A 12,399-nucleotide genomic window follows, 5' to 3' on the forward strand; every position below is an offset into this window, starting at 1 on the left:
TGCACTTCCCTTTCGCATAAGTTGTCACTTGTGTTTTTATGATTGGGTCTGTAAACAGGGCAGCAGAGCCTTTTGTTCCCTTGTGCGTCTCTCCGAAATGCCCATTAATCCAGGCCCCCCTCCTTTCTCCTACGAATGCATGCAGGATTACACAAAGCAAAAGTCATTAATTTTTATCTCTGACTATCTGTAGTGTTTTTAATGTGGCCCGGCTTGCTTATGCGCCACCAATTACATGTCATAAGTGCTTGTAGATGCGGGAGCTGTAGCAGGGGCCGATGAATCACTGCCTGCTGGCCTGCTTAGTATGCAAGGGGCAGCCCCGCACTGGGAGCAGCTGGCATACCAATGAGGGCTTGGCTCTGCCGGTCAAGGCATCTGGACATGAATTCAATATGGATTGCTTTAATTAAATGGCTAAGCGCACAAGCAGCCAGGGAAACAACTCCATCATTGAGTGAAACTTGAAAATAAACTCCACACGAGATAGAGAGGGACAGAGACAGAAGATGGCGAGACAAGAGGGAGAAGGAGATGGAGGAGAGAGTTACAAAGAGACAGGAAAAGGAGGCTTCGGTGGGTCGAGGGGAAAACGCGGCCTGGGGTAAATATACACAGAAGAGACCAATAAAGAGAAAAAAAGGGCACAGGGAAATCACAGAGGAGTGGCATACACGAGGAAGCGAAAAGAGAGGAATATCTGGGTGTGGTCGGGGTAAAAAAGCTAGGAGGCTTGGAGAAGAGGTACACAGGAGACACAGATTACGGGAAAGGAAATGTACCCAAAAAGTCTTATAAGAACGAGAGGTGGGTAGGTCAAAAAGAGAAACATGTATGGGTAAAAGGAGAATACAGTAGTCCGGGGAACAGATACTCTTTAGCAAAATGGATGATACTGGAACAGATAGACGAGAGAGAAGTGTGCACATAAAGAGGTGGGATGCAGAGGAGGATAGAAGAACAACGCATACGTGGGAGAGGAGAGGAAGAACAGATGCAGAGGAGAGTTGAGATGGAGAACATGGCTATACAGGAGAGGATGGACTGAGAGCAGATATGCAAGAGTCGATAAAGGGAGATTAGAACACACGGGAGCAGAGAAGCAGAATAGAGATGCACGGAAGAGGATAGAGAGAGAATAGCTATATGGGGAGAGGTGAGGGAGAACAGATACACAAGAGAAGATAAAGGGAGAAGAGCTGCATGGGGAGAACCGAGGTAGAACAAATACACAAGAGATGTTAGTGGGAGAAGAGATGCACGCAGTGCTTGAAATGGAAAAACAGAAGTGCAGGTACCCATTACCAGAGTACCTGCTTGTTTCTGAGAAGTGCCGGTACTCTCCAATTAAAAGTATTACTTCACTCTCGAGAAGTACAGGTACTCTCCCTCTCAAAATAAAAAAGTGCTTGTACTCAGCACCGGACCATTCAAAGCACTGTTACACAAGAAGATAGAGGGAAAAGAGCTACAAAGGGAGATGTGAGGGAGAACAGATCCATAAGAGAAGGTAGAGGGAGAATAGCTACACATAGAAAAGTGACGGAATATAGATATACAAGAGAAGATAGAGGGACAATAGCTACACGTAGAGGAGTGAGGGAAAACAGATATACAAGAGAAGATAGAGGGAGAATAGCTACACGGGGAGAAGAGAGTTAGACAAGATACACAAGAGAGGATAGAGGGAGAAGAGATATATGGGTAGTAGTGAGGGAGGACAGATACACAAGAGATGAGAGAGGGAAAAGAACTACATGGGGAGAAGTGAGGGGGAAGATATACACAAGAGAGGATAGAGGGAGAAGAGATACACAAGGGTGAGGGAGAACAGGTACACAGGAGAGGATAGAGGGAGAAGAGATACACAAGGGTGAGGGAGAACAGGTACACAAGAGAGGATAGAGGGAGAAGAGATATATGGGTAGTAGTGAGGGAGGACAGATACACAAGAGATGAGAGAGGGAAAAGAACTACATGGGGAGAAGTGAGGGGGAAGATATACACAAGAGAGGATAGAGGGAGAAGAGATACACAAGGGTGAGGGAGAACAGGTACACAGGAGAGGATAGAGGGAGAAGAGATACACAAGGGTGAGGGAGAACAGGTACACAAGAGAGGATAGAGGGAGGAGAGCTACATGGGGAGAAGATAGGGAAAATAGGTAAACAAGAGAGGCTAGAGGGAGAGGAGATACACAAGGAGGGGTGTGGGAGAACAGATACAAGAGAGGATAGAGGGAGATGAGCTGCACAGGTAGAAGCGAGGGAGAACAGCTACACAAGAGAGGAGCAAGGAAGAAGAGCTGCATAAGGAAAGGTGAGGGAGAAAACATACACAAGAGACAGGATAGAGGGAGAAGAGATACACAAGGAGGGGTGAGGGAGAACAGACGAGAGGGTAGAGGGAGAAGAGCTACACAGGGAGAAGTGTATTTGTTTTTCCTCGGAATAGAGGATAGAGTGAGAAGAGCTACATAGGGACGAGTGAAGGAGAACAGATACACAAGAGAGGATAGAGCAAGAAGAGGGACACAGGGATGGCGAAGAAGAACAGATGCACAATAGAGGATCGAGGGAGAAGAGATACACAGGCAGGAGAAGTGAAGGAGAACAGATACACAAGACAGGATATAGGGAGAACTATATATCAAAAAGGTAGAACAGTTACTCCAGAGGAGATAGAGGGAAGAGCTGCACAAGGAGGTTTGAGGGAGAACTGATACATAAGAGAAGATCGAGGGAGAAAAGCTACATTGGGAGAAAAGGGGGAAAATGATAAATGAGAGGATAGAGGGAGAAGAGCTACACGGGTAGAAGTGAGGGAGAACAGATACACAAGAGAGGATATAGGGAGAAGAGCTACCGAGGGATGGTGAGGGAGAACAGATGCACAAGAGAGGGTAGAGGGAGAAGAGATACACAGTGAGAAGTGAAGGACAACAGATACACAATAGAGGATAGACGGAAAAGAGTACCCAAGGAGGGGTGAGGGGAACAGATTCACCCGAGAGGATAGAGTGAGAAGAGCTGCACAAAGAGGTTTGAGGGAGAACTGATACACAAGAGAAAATAGAGGGAAAAGAGCTACACAGGGAGGAATGGGGGAGAATTGATAAACGAGAGGATAGAAGGAGAACAGATACACAGGGAGAAGTGAGGAAGAACAGATAAACGAGAGGGGAGAAGGAGAAGAGAAAAACGGGAAGAACTGAGGGAGAGCAGATCCATATGAGACAATAGAGGGAGAAGAGCTACACGGGGAGAAGCGAAGGAAAACTGATAAACAAGAGCGGATAGAGGGAGAAGAGATACACAAGGGGCTAAAGAGATAGGAGTTACACTGGGAGAGTTGAGGGGAAACAGATACACAAGAGAGGATAGAGAAGAAGAACTGGGAAACAACCTTTACAACGCAACTTTTACAACGCACTACCATTACAACGAGGGGGGAACAGATGCACAGGAGAGAATAGGTGGAGAACAGATACACAGGAGCAGATATAGGAAGAACAGACGTACATTGGGATGGGTGAGTAAAATTAGGGATACACAGGACAGGATATACGGACAACAGAGATATCCAAGTGTGGATAATGGGAAAACAGATACAAAGTAGATAGACAGGGATACATGGGCAGGGGCAAGGGGGAACATATACAGAGGAGATGATAGAGGGGAGAGCAACATATACGGTCGAGGATGAGCGATAATAGAGACACAGAATAGGTTAGTTGGGAGAGCTGTTACATATGAGTGGAACGAGGAAGAACAGATTCCAAGATAGGATAAAAGGAGATGCATTGGAAGAGGGGTCTGGGAACAGATAGATACACAGGAGAGGGTAGGTGGAGAACAGATACACAGGAGGAAATACAGAAAGAAGGCACCTACACAGAGAAGGGTGAGTTAAATCAGAGATGCACTGGAAAGGATATATGGAGAACAGACAAACATGGGGATGGGTGTGATAGAGCAGATACAAAGGAGAAGATTTTCATACACTGCCCCACCACTAGCAATCTCTCTAACCATACCTACTCACTCCAAGCTGTTATGGATGCTCCACAACTCCTGTTCCGCAAATGCACATCATGCTGATATAGCCAACCTCATAACTATTCCCAACTTTGACCTCATTTGCCTCACAGAATAAAAAATTTCCTAGCTAACATAACGGAAAGTTTCAATTCTATTAAGGACTCGGAGGCAAGGATTATGCCTTCTTTCTTCGCTTTTTTTCAATAGCAGCATGAAGGTCAACCAAAAGACTACGTTTCCCATGAACCATAGGGAAAGTAGTAGTCAAAAAACAAACATGGTAACAACCAATCAGAGGCAGTGACGATGTCCAATCAGGGGCAACCAGCCCAACATAGTCCCTTGCTAGTGTCCATTCCTCCTCTTTCGGAGCGTGACGACAGCTGATCCACGCTCTTCAGACATCTTGCTTCTGAACGTCAACACCTGGAAAGGATAGGTAGGCGTTACACATAGTACTGTATACAACACGATAAAATCAGACAGAATTCATCTTTAATTACCATCTTGAATATGGAAAAACAGTTACTTATCATAGTACGGGGAGGGGTCTCCTCCAAGAGAGCATGGGCGGGATAATCCTTGCCTCCGAGTCCGTAATAGAATTGAAACTTTCCGCTACGTTAGCTAGGAAATTTTTCATTCCATGTCAGGACTGGAGGCGAGGATTATGCTTGTTTAAAGCTTGCCCACTACCTGTTGCGCCATATTCAGCAATGGTTTGAAATAGAACCTCTTAAAGGTAGATTCCGAAGACCAATCCGCTGCATTAAGGATATCTTCGAGGCGTGCGCCCAAGCTGAACGCCTTCGAAGCCATTGCTCCTCGAGCTAAATGTGCGCCGAAGTGACGTAAACTTATCCCAGCCTCCTGCATAACCCAGCGAACCCACCTGGCAATCGTGGGAGAGGAAACCGCCTTAAAAGGCTTCCGTAGCGAAATAAGTAATTGGCGCTCCCCAGGGGGACGGCATTCCTCCGTCATTTCCTCATATGCCTTGAGGCAACCGACGACGCACAATTTAGGAGAATCTGGAAAGGTTGGATATGAAATGACCCTAGTGTGGCACTTAGTGCGACGCAGGAGAGTAAAAGTTACTCCATCAGGAGAAAAAGTTCTCCCCGAAATGTCCAGGGCTCGGACATCGGAGACCCACCAGCATGTGGAAAAGTAAATTTTGCCATGTTGTATGTGCCTACGTGTTCCCCATATTATGCTATATGTGCATGATCGATATGCATGTATATCCCCCTATGAGCGATTAAAGACGCAATTACAGTTGTGTCCATTTCTAGTATGCCAGTTTCCAGTTCCCGTGAAAGCAACGAATATTAGGCTTATGTAAACCTACGTTGCTACATTTTACAGTGTGCACGTTAACTCATTGAATTGTCCCCGTTTCTAGGCCTCAAAAGGGCCCGGACACCAGATTCAGCTCCTGTCTCCTCAACCCTCTCCGAGGAGCGATACAGCCCCCACCTGCATCCCTGACCCTTCGCTTACTTTCTGCCTCACAGTGCCCGGCTCGGCCTGGCTCTGCCTGCCAGTCTGCCAAGGCTGTCCTGTTCCTGTCCTTTATGCCTGATTAAAGCCTGTAGACTCAAGATACCTCGAATCCTGACTCTTATTTATTGAGCTATCTGTTTCATTCACTGTATTAAAAAATAGAACAGGTAATTAATTATTTATTTACCACATAATGGCGCCCGAATAGGAACTTGCCCTTTCCCCACGCGCCGGCGAAGCCACGCAGGCCCCCTGATCCTCTGCAGCCGTGACGGAACCATACCGTGCACGTGCAGATATTTCTGCTTCAAGTATCCCTCAGGCCCACGGAGGAGACGGAGGTTGCGGTCCAGCATCCAGACGAGGCGGTGAGGAACGCGGCGAGTCCCGACCAGAGCCCAAGCCGAGAGTCCAAGGTCCGAGGTATCCGGAGGCCCACCTGTAACTGAAGTCCGAAGTTCGTAGTCCGTCGTCGTAGCAGTCCAGTCCAGTCCGAGGCCTTCCGTTCTTGCTGCCCGGTTAGTACCGTTGCTGGGGTAGTATCTAGACAGGGTCAATTAATTTGTCTCTGGTCCGTGGGTTTGGGTACACAGATCCAACACGAAGTGTCCACCTAGGTGGATGCGGGTCCTGACGTGTCTCTTTATGGGACCGGTAAGTTTCGTACTGTTTAGCAGTGCATCTAGAAATTCTAGTAAGTTCCGTTCTCGAGAAATTCATGTGTTCTGTTCTCAGTATATCAGGTAATATTCTGTCCGAACTGTTATTTTAAATGTCGTTTAATGTGTTTTCAATGTCGTGGTATGAATGATTTGTTTTTCCAGTCATTATTGTGTTTATCGTGTATTGTATTGTGTCCAGATTCCAGCCTAGACAATGCCTCTATTCTCCAAGTTACGTCAGTTAAAAACCAGAAAAGGGTTATTAGAGGAAGCAGTTCCTGTCCCGCCTAGGGACAGTCCAGGTCATTTTATGTATCATAAGCATGGCTTAAGTGCCATATTATATCTAGACTTATGGGTGGATTACACCAAGGAATTAGAAGAGAAATATAGATGGCCCGTATCAGGTACGTGGGATGCCGAGTGCATCATGCGAGTAGAAGAAGCATTATGGAAAAAGAAATCCAGACAGTCCCAGAAAGATGCCATCGAGTTATGGCGCAAAGAATCTCATAGAAGAACCGAAAAAGAAATCAGAAAAACAGAATTAAGTAGGGAATCCTCAGAAAGAGCCCAAGAAAGGGAATTAATCGAAGTAGGTGAACGAGTTAAAACCGAACAGTCAGACAGACAGAGAAATGCCCTTATTAAGGGTATGTATCCTCTTCTTGCCGAGGGCTTGCCAAAAGCAACCCCGGAAGCACCATGTAATTTTCCGCCGCCCTTGGTTCCGATTAAGCTACGTCACAAACCGACCGCAGCTGATATTTTTCTCTCGTCCTATTTGGACGACACAGTCCCAGCGTATGCAAATCCTGTTCCGCCAGCTCCCGTAAATAATGTAATTCCTGTTCCTCCAGCCACCGGGGCACCCGTTGCAGCACCTGTTACGGCACCCCCGGTCCAGCCTACAGTACATGTACCCGCTACATCAGTCACTCTACCAGCACGTACAGTACACACCGACGATTCTAGTCTAGGAGCAACGGGGGGAAGTCCTCCTGGAACCCCGCCTCAACACAAACGTATGACGATACTTGAGCTACATGAACGAGCGTTACAGCGTTCGCCAAAAATTCAGACATTTACAGATATCAAGCGAGCAGTTACTGAATGCCGTTATGATCCAGTTTCAGGCGATGGTAATATGGTCATATATTCATTGCGTGTAAGACGGGTGACCGAATATTTGGACACCCTGCCCAATATGAAAGGTTATCTAGACAGAATATATCGTTTTATCCGTACAGGAGTAGATCCAGAAAGTGTTCGCGACGCCATGATTCAAAGAAAAGTCGAGATTCAGCTCATGCTATTAAAGTTTCTAATAAATTGTTTAATAAGAGAACAAGATTATCCGGATAAAGATCCGGAAGAAATGAAAGTTCTGACCAGGTGGAGTGACCATATAGCCGAGGGAAGACACAAGACACAGAATTGTATAGAGAGTATGTACAAGAAAATCCGTAGGGAAATAATAAAGTTACACGAGAAACGAGAAGCAGCACAAGTAACCGAGAAAGAAGACGACTCTCCTACTGAAGAGGTAAACGACGAGAATCCTTCCAGAATAGCGTATGTAGGTAGAACTAGACTTCCCGACCGACATTCACGCCTAGATCACAAGAAAGTTTTCCCTCCTCCAGCACCAGAACAAGGTTCTCTTGAGCAAGTATTCCAAGCTACCGATCACATTCTGAAATCACGAATAGGTTATAGTGAGCTTAGTACCATGCATGAACAAGAATTAGTCCGATCAGCAGTCCGGTGGACTACTGATTCTACCACTTTTTCAGACGAAATAGTGGCACAAATGTTTCTGAAACTGCCCCCAGCCGAGCAGCGACTGGTGGGTATGTATATGATCCAGCACCTCATTACACTGTATGAGGGACAGCATTCTGATCCAGGTCCGTTACATGATGTATTGAACGAGTTACTCCAGTATAGATGGAGAGGTTTAGGTACCGATTTAATTAGTATCATTCTAGAACAGCGCCACAAATATCGAACGTTTTTAAATCCACATTTTGTTCATGTTTCACCTCCAGAAAGTAAATCATTTTGCATAGATAGACAGCATCCGTTACGAGAAGTACACCCAGTTAGGACAGCGGGTGGTGAACTAGAACGAGTATTTGTTTACACCCCTATCACAAAGATGGAACTCTTAGAGATGAAAAAGTTAATTCCCTGTCACGATAAAGACCCAGCAGGGTTCCACCGTGAATTAAAAGACATGCTCCGTATGGGAGAATACACGTATCCTGATATTATTAAAATGTTAAAAGTTCTGTTGCCCGCAGGGGTATATGAAAAACTCAAGGAAAAAGAATGGGAGGTGGGAGAGAAAAAGATAGATTGGGCAGCTCTAGAAGCTGAAGAAAATTCACGAGTACCAGGTACCGGTCTTGGGGGTAAAGTTAAAGAATTACCCGAGTTATTGATACAAGTTTTGCCAAGATTACTAGCCACGAAAAAGGAAGACTGGGATGCAATCTCAGCCTGTAAACAGAAACAGGATGAAGACACTAGTGATTTTTATTCTAGATTCGAAAAATGTTTTATTATTAACAGTGGTCTGAAAACAAGTAGTGAATCGTACCCTCATCTTTTTGTTACCAAACTAGTCGAGAATTCAAGTCCACAAGTTAAAAATCGAGTATTGAAAGTCGAAAGTACCTGGCAAGCTAATACTCCGTCACAGATGCTTCAAATGCTCCAGTATCACCAGAACAGAATCAGGGAAGAGCAAGAACACGAAAGAAGACGTATGAAAGACACGAAAATGAAAGTATTAGTTGCACAATCTGTTCCACAAGACAGTCAGAAGAGGGGTCCGAATCAAGCCAGTCATCCTACAGCTCCCGTTAAAGGGACCTGCAATTACTGTAAACAGCCAGGTCATTTTATAAACGAGTGTGCAGTTCTGAAACACAACATAGCTACTGGTAAGACTAAAGAGAGACCACGTCCGCCTAGACAAGAACAAGTTTCACAGACTTCTCAGTCACCACAGAATGCACAACAGACAGTTACAGCACCGCAGCCTATAGCTGCCACACAGCACGTTACACAGCAGATGTACCAGTATGCTCAGACAGAGTATCCAGATTATCAGCCGTATTCATGAAACAGCCTAGAGAGGGAGGTAGGCTTGCCTCTCATCGAGATACCTGTAGATCAAGAGGGTCCCTATGTACACAGTCAAGTATTAGGGAAAGACAGAAAGTTTTTGATTGATACAGGGGCAAGTAGGACTACTATCAGTCATGACGAGGTTCCAGGGGCTCCGCTCTCAGGCTCTAAAAATGTTTCCCTTGGATTTTCAGGAAAGCCAATTGTTAATGAAATTTCGAAACCAGTTACTCTAGAAGTTGGTCCCTTGTCCCGAACCACTGATTTGTTACTCACGAAATCATGTCCAGAACATTTGTTAGGCATCAAGACATTAAAAGAATTAGGAGCAGTTATTTGCTGTTCCCCAGAAGGGGTCCGTTTGTTTTTGAGAGACTTTAAAGGTCATTATGTATTGCGTGATTTTGATCCAAGATTATTGAATGTACCACAGCATTTATGGGCGCAAGGTCCAACTGATGTAGGTTGTATGCATATCACACCCCATCGAGTGACTCTCAAGCAAGGTATAGTTTTACCACGAATCAGACAGTACAGATTGCCACCTGAGGCTGTAGCAGCCTTATCCAGAATTATTGATGAACTTATTGCTCAAGGAGTGGTTGTAGAAACTGACTCCAATGTATGTAATTCTCCTATCATTCCAGTCCTGAAACGTACTGATCCAAATGCACCCCCAGTATATCGATTAGTGATTGACCTTCGAGAGCTTAATAAATGTATCATACCTCAGTATCCAGTAGTCCCAGATATTTCATCCCTTTTGACAGTCATTGATTCTGAAGCTACATTTTTCACAGTTATCGATCTCAAGAATGCATTTTTCAGTGTCCCCATTCATCCAGACAGCCAGTACCTTTTCGGTTTCTGTTTAAATGGAAGAAGCTATAAATTCACACGAGCTCCTCAAGGTTTTACAGAAAGTCCTAGTATTTACAGTCAAGCACTTAAGAGACAACTAGACAATATCCGCATGCCAACTGACACTGCCCTGCTCCAGTATGTCGATGATCTACTGATCACAGCCCGTTCTGAACGTGACTGCGAGCGTGCGTCACTTACAGTTCTGTATTTCCTGGCCGAGCAGGGGCACAAGGTGTCCCCTTCCAAATTACAATTCTGTGTCCAGCAAGTGGTATACTTGGGACACTTGCTGTCCAAGTGGGGTAGGCAGTTGACACCTGACCGTATCCAGTTAATAGCGAGTCTTCCACAGCCCAAGACACAGAAGGAGGTACGAGCTTTTATCGGCCTTACTTCTTACTGCAGACAATGGATTCCTCAGTATGCATTTCTAGCCAAACCACTGATACAGTTAACGACACAGGAGGCAGCCGTATCGACTGTCCTCCCTTGGACCCAGGAACATACACTTGTTTTCAATGAATTAAAGAAAGCCTTATGTCAAGCACCTGTTCTAGCAACACCCAACTACAGTAAGCCTTTTACACTTTTTGTTACAGAACGTGATGGTACTGCATTATCTGTTCTCACACAAGATCAAGCAGGACAATACAAGCCCTGTGCTTATTTTTCGAGCACATTAGATCCAGTGGCCCAGGCTCTGCCTGCATGCCTCAAGTCAGTTGCAGCCACAGCTCTAGCTATCAGACAAAGTGATTCCATAGTGTTAGGACACTCCCTGACAGTACAAGTTCCACACTCCGTGGAAGTTCTTTTAAACAGAACCCAGACTCAGCACTTGACAATTGCACGTTTAACAGGTTATGAACTTACACTGTTCCAACCACACATAGAAATCAGACGCTGCAACATTCTAAATCCTGCTACACTGTTACCGTCAGTTACTTCAAATCCTGCCACACATGACTGTGTGGAAGTTGTTAACACTATGACAAAGCCAAGACAAGACTTGACAGATATTGCATTACCTGATCCTGACCTGACACTTTATGTGGATGGTTCATGTATGAGAACGAGTACAGGAGAACTAGTAGCCACGTATGCAGTGACTACTGACACCGAAGTTATAGAAACACATCGTATTGACACCCTGTCTGCTCAAGCAGCAGAGCTGGTAGCTCTGACCCAAGCCTGCATACGTGCCAAGAACCTGAAAGTAAACATATACACAGATTCACGTTATGCATTCGGAGTCGTACACGACTTTGGAGTGCTCTGGCAGGAGAGAGGTTTCATGACTTCTCATGGAACCAAGATTCAGCATGGTCTCCTCATTCAAGCTCTGTTAGATGCAATACATTTACCGACAGCTATCGCTATCATGAAGTGCAAGGCACATACGAAAGTCACTGACATCATTTCCCAAGGTAATGATCTAGCAGATCGAACAGCCAAGCTTACAGCTCAGATTCCAGACATTCCAGTTAACACGACACAGACATTCACTCAAGATCAGACTACTTGTATGACAGTTAAGGACCCTACACAAGATGTCATAGACATACAGTTACATGCTACTCCTGAAGAAATCAAGAAATGGTCCGAACAAGGAGGGGTCCAGACAGATCAAGGATGGTTGACGAAGGGAAAAGCCACATGGTTTCTCCCCGACTCTATGGTTCAAGTCATTATTAATACCGCACATAGTCCAGCACATCTAGGAGAAAAAGCTATGTTAGACAGTATTCAGAACCTTTGGTTCAACAAGCACTTACGAGCTGCAGCCAAGCAGAAAGTCCGTACCTGCATGATATGTTGTCAGTTCAACCCAGGTAAAAGTGTCCCGGTGGAACAAGGTGGATTCCAACCTCCTGACCACCCTTTTGAAGTCCTCCAGATGGATTATATTCAGATGGAGCGATGTCGAGGTTTCAAGTATGTCCTCGTAGTTGTATGTGCTTTGTCCAGGTGGACAGAAGCATATCCAGTTCCAGATTATACAGCCGCGACCACTGCCAGGCAGTTGGTTCGTGAGTTCTTTCCCCGCTATGGACTCCCTAGGGTCGTGTATTCAGATAACGGCCAGCCATTCTCATCCGAGCTCATGAAACATGTTTCCCTTCTGTTAGGGTACCAGTGGAAGTTCCATTGTGTGCGCCATCCTGAAGCAGCCGGTCTCGTAGAGAGAC

The 12,399-nt window shown here is 45.4% G+C and overlaps 1 protein-coding gene across 8 annotated transcripts in view; it reads left to right on the forward strand.

The window, feature by feature from the left end:
- The window catches only part of LOC144798737 (uncharacterized), a 1,654,679-nt gene that overhangs the window by 133,977 nt on the left and 1,508,303 nt on the right, over positions 1-12,399 (forward strand). The gene's annotated exons all lie outside the window — the stretch shown is intronic.

Source organism: Lissotriton helveticus, chromosome 12 (assembly GCF_964261635.1).
Source record: "Lissotriton helveticus chromosome 12, aLisHel1.1, whole genome shotgun sequence".
In the NCBI taxonomy this organism is placed as follows: domain Eukaryota; kingdom Metazoa; phylum Chordata; class Amphibia; order Caudata; family Salamandridae; genus Lissotriton; species Lissotriton helveticus.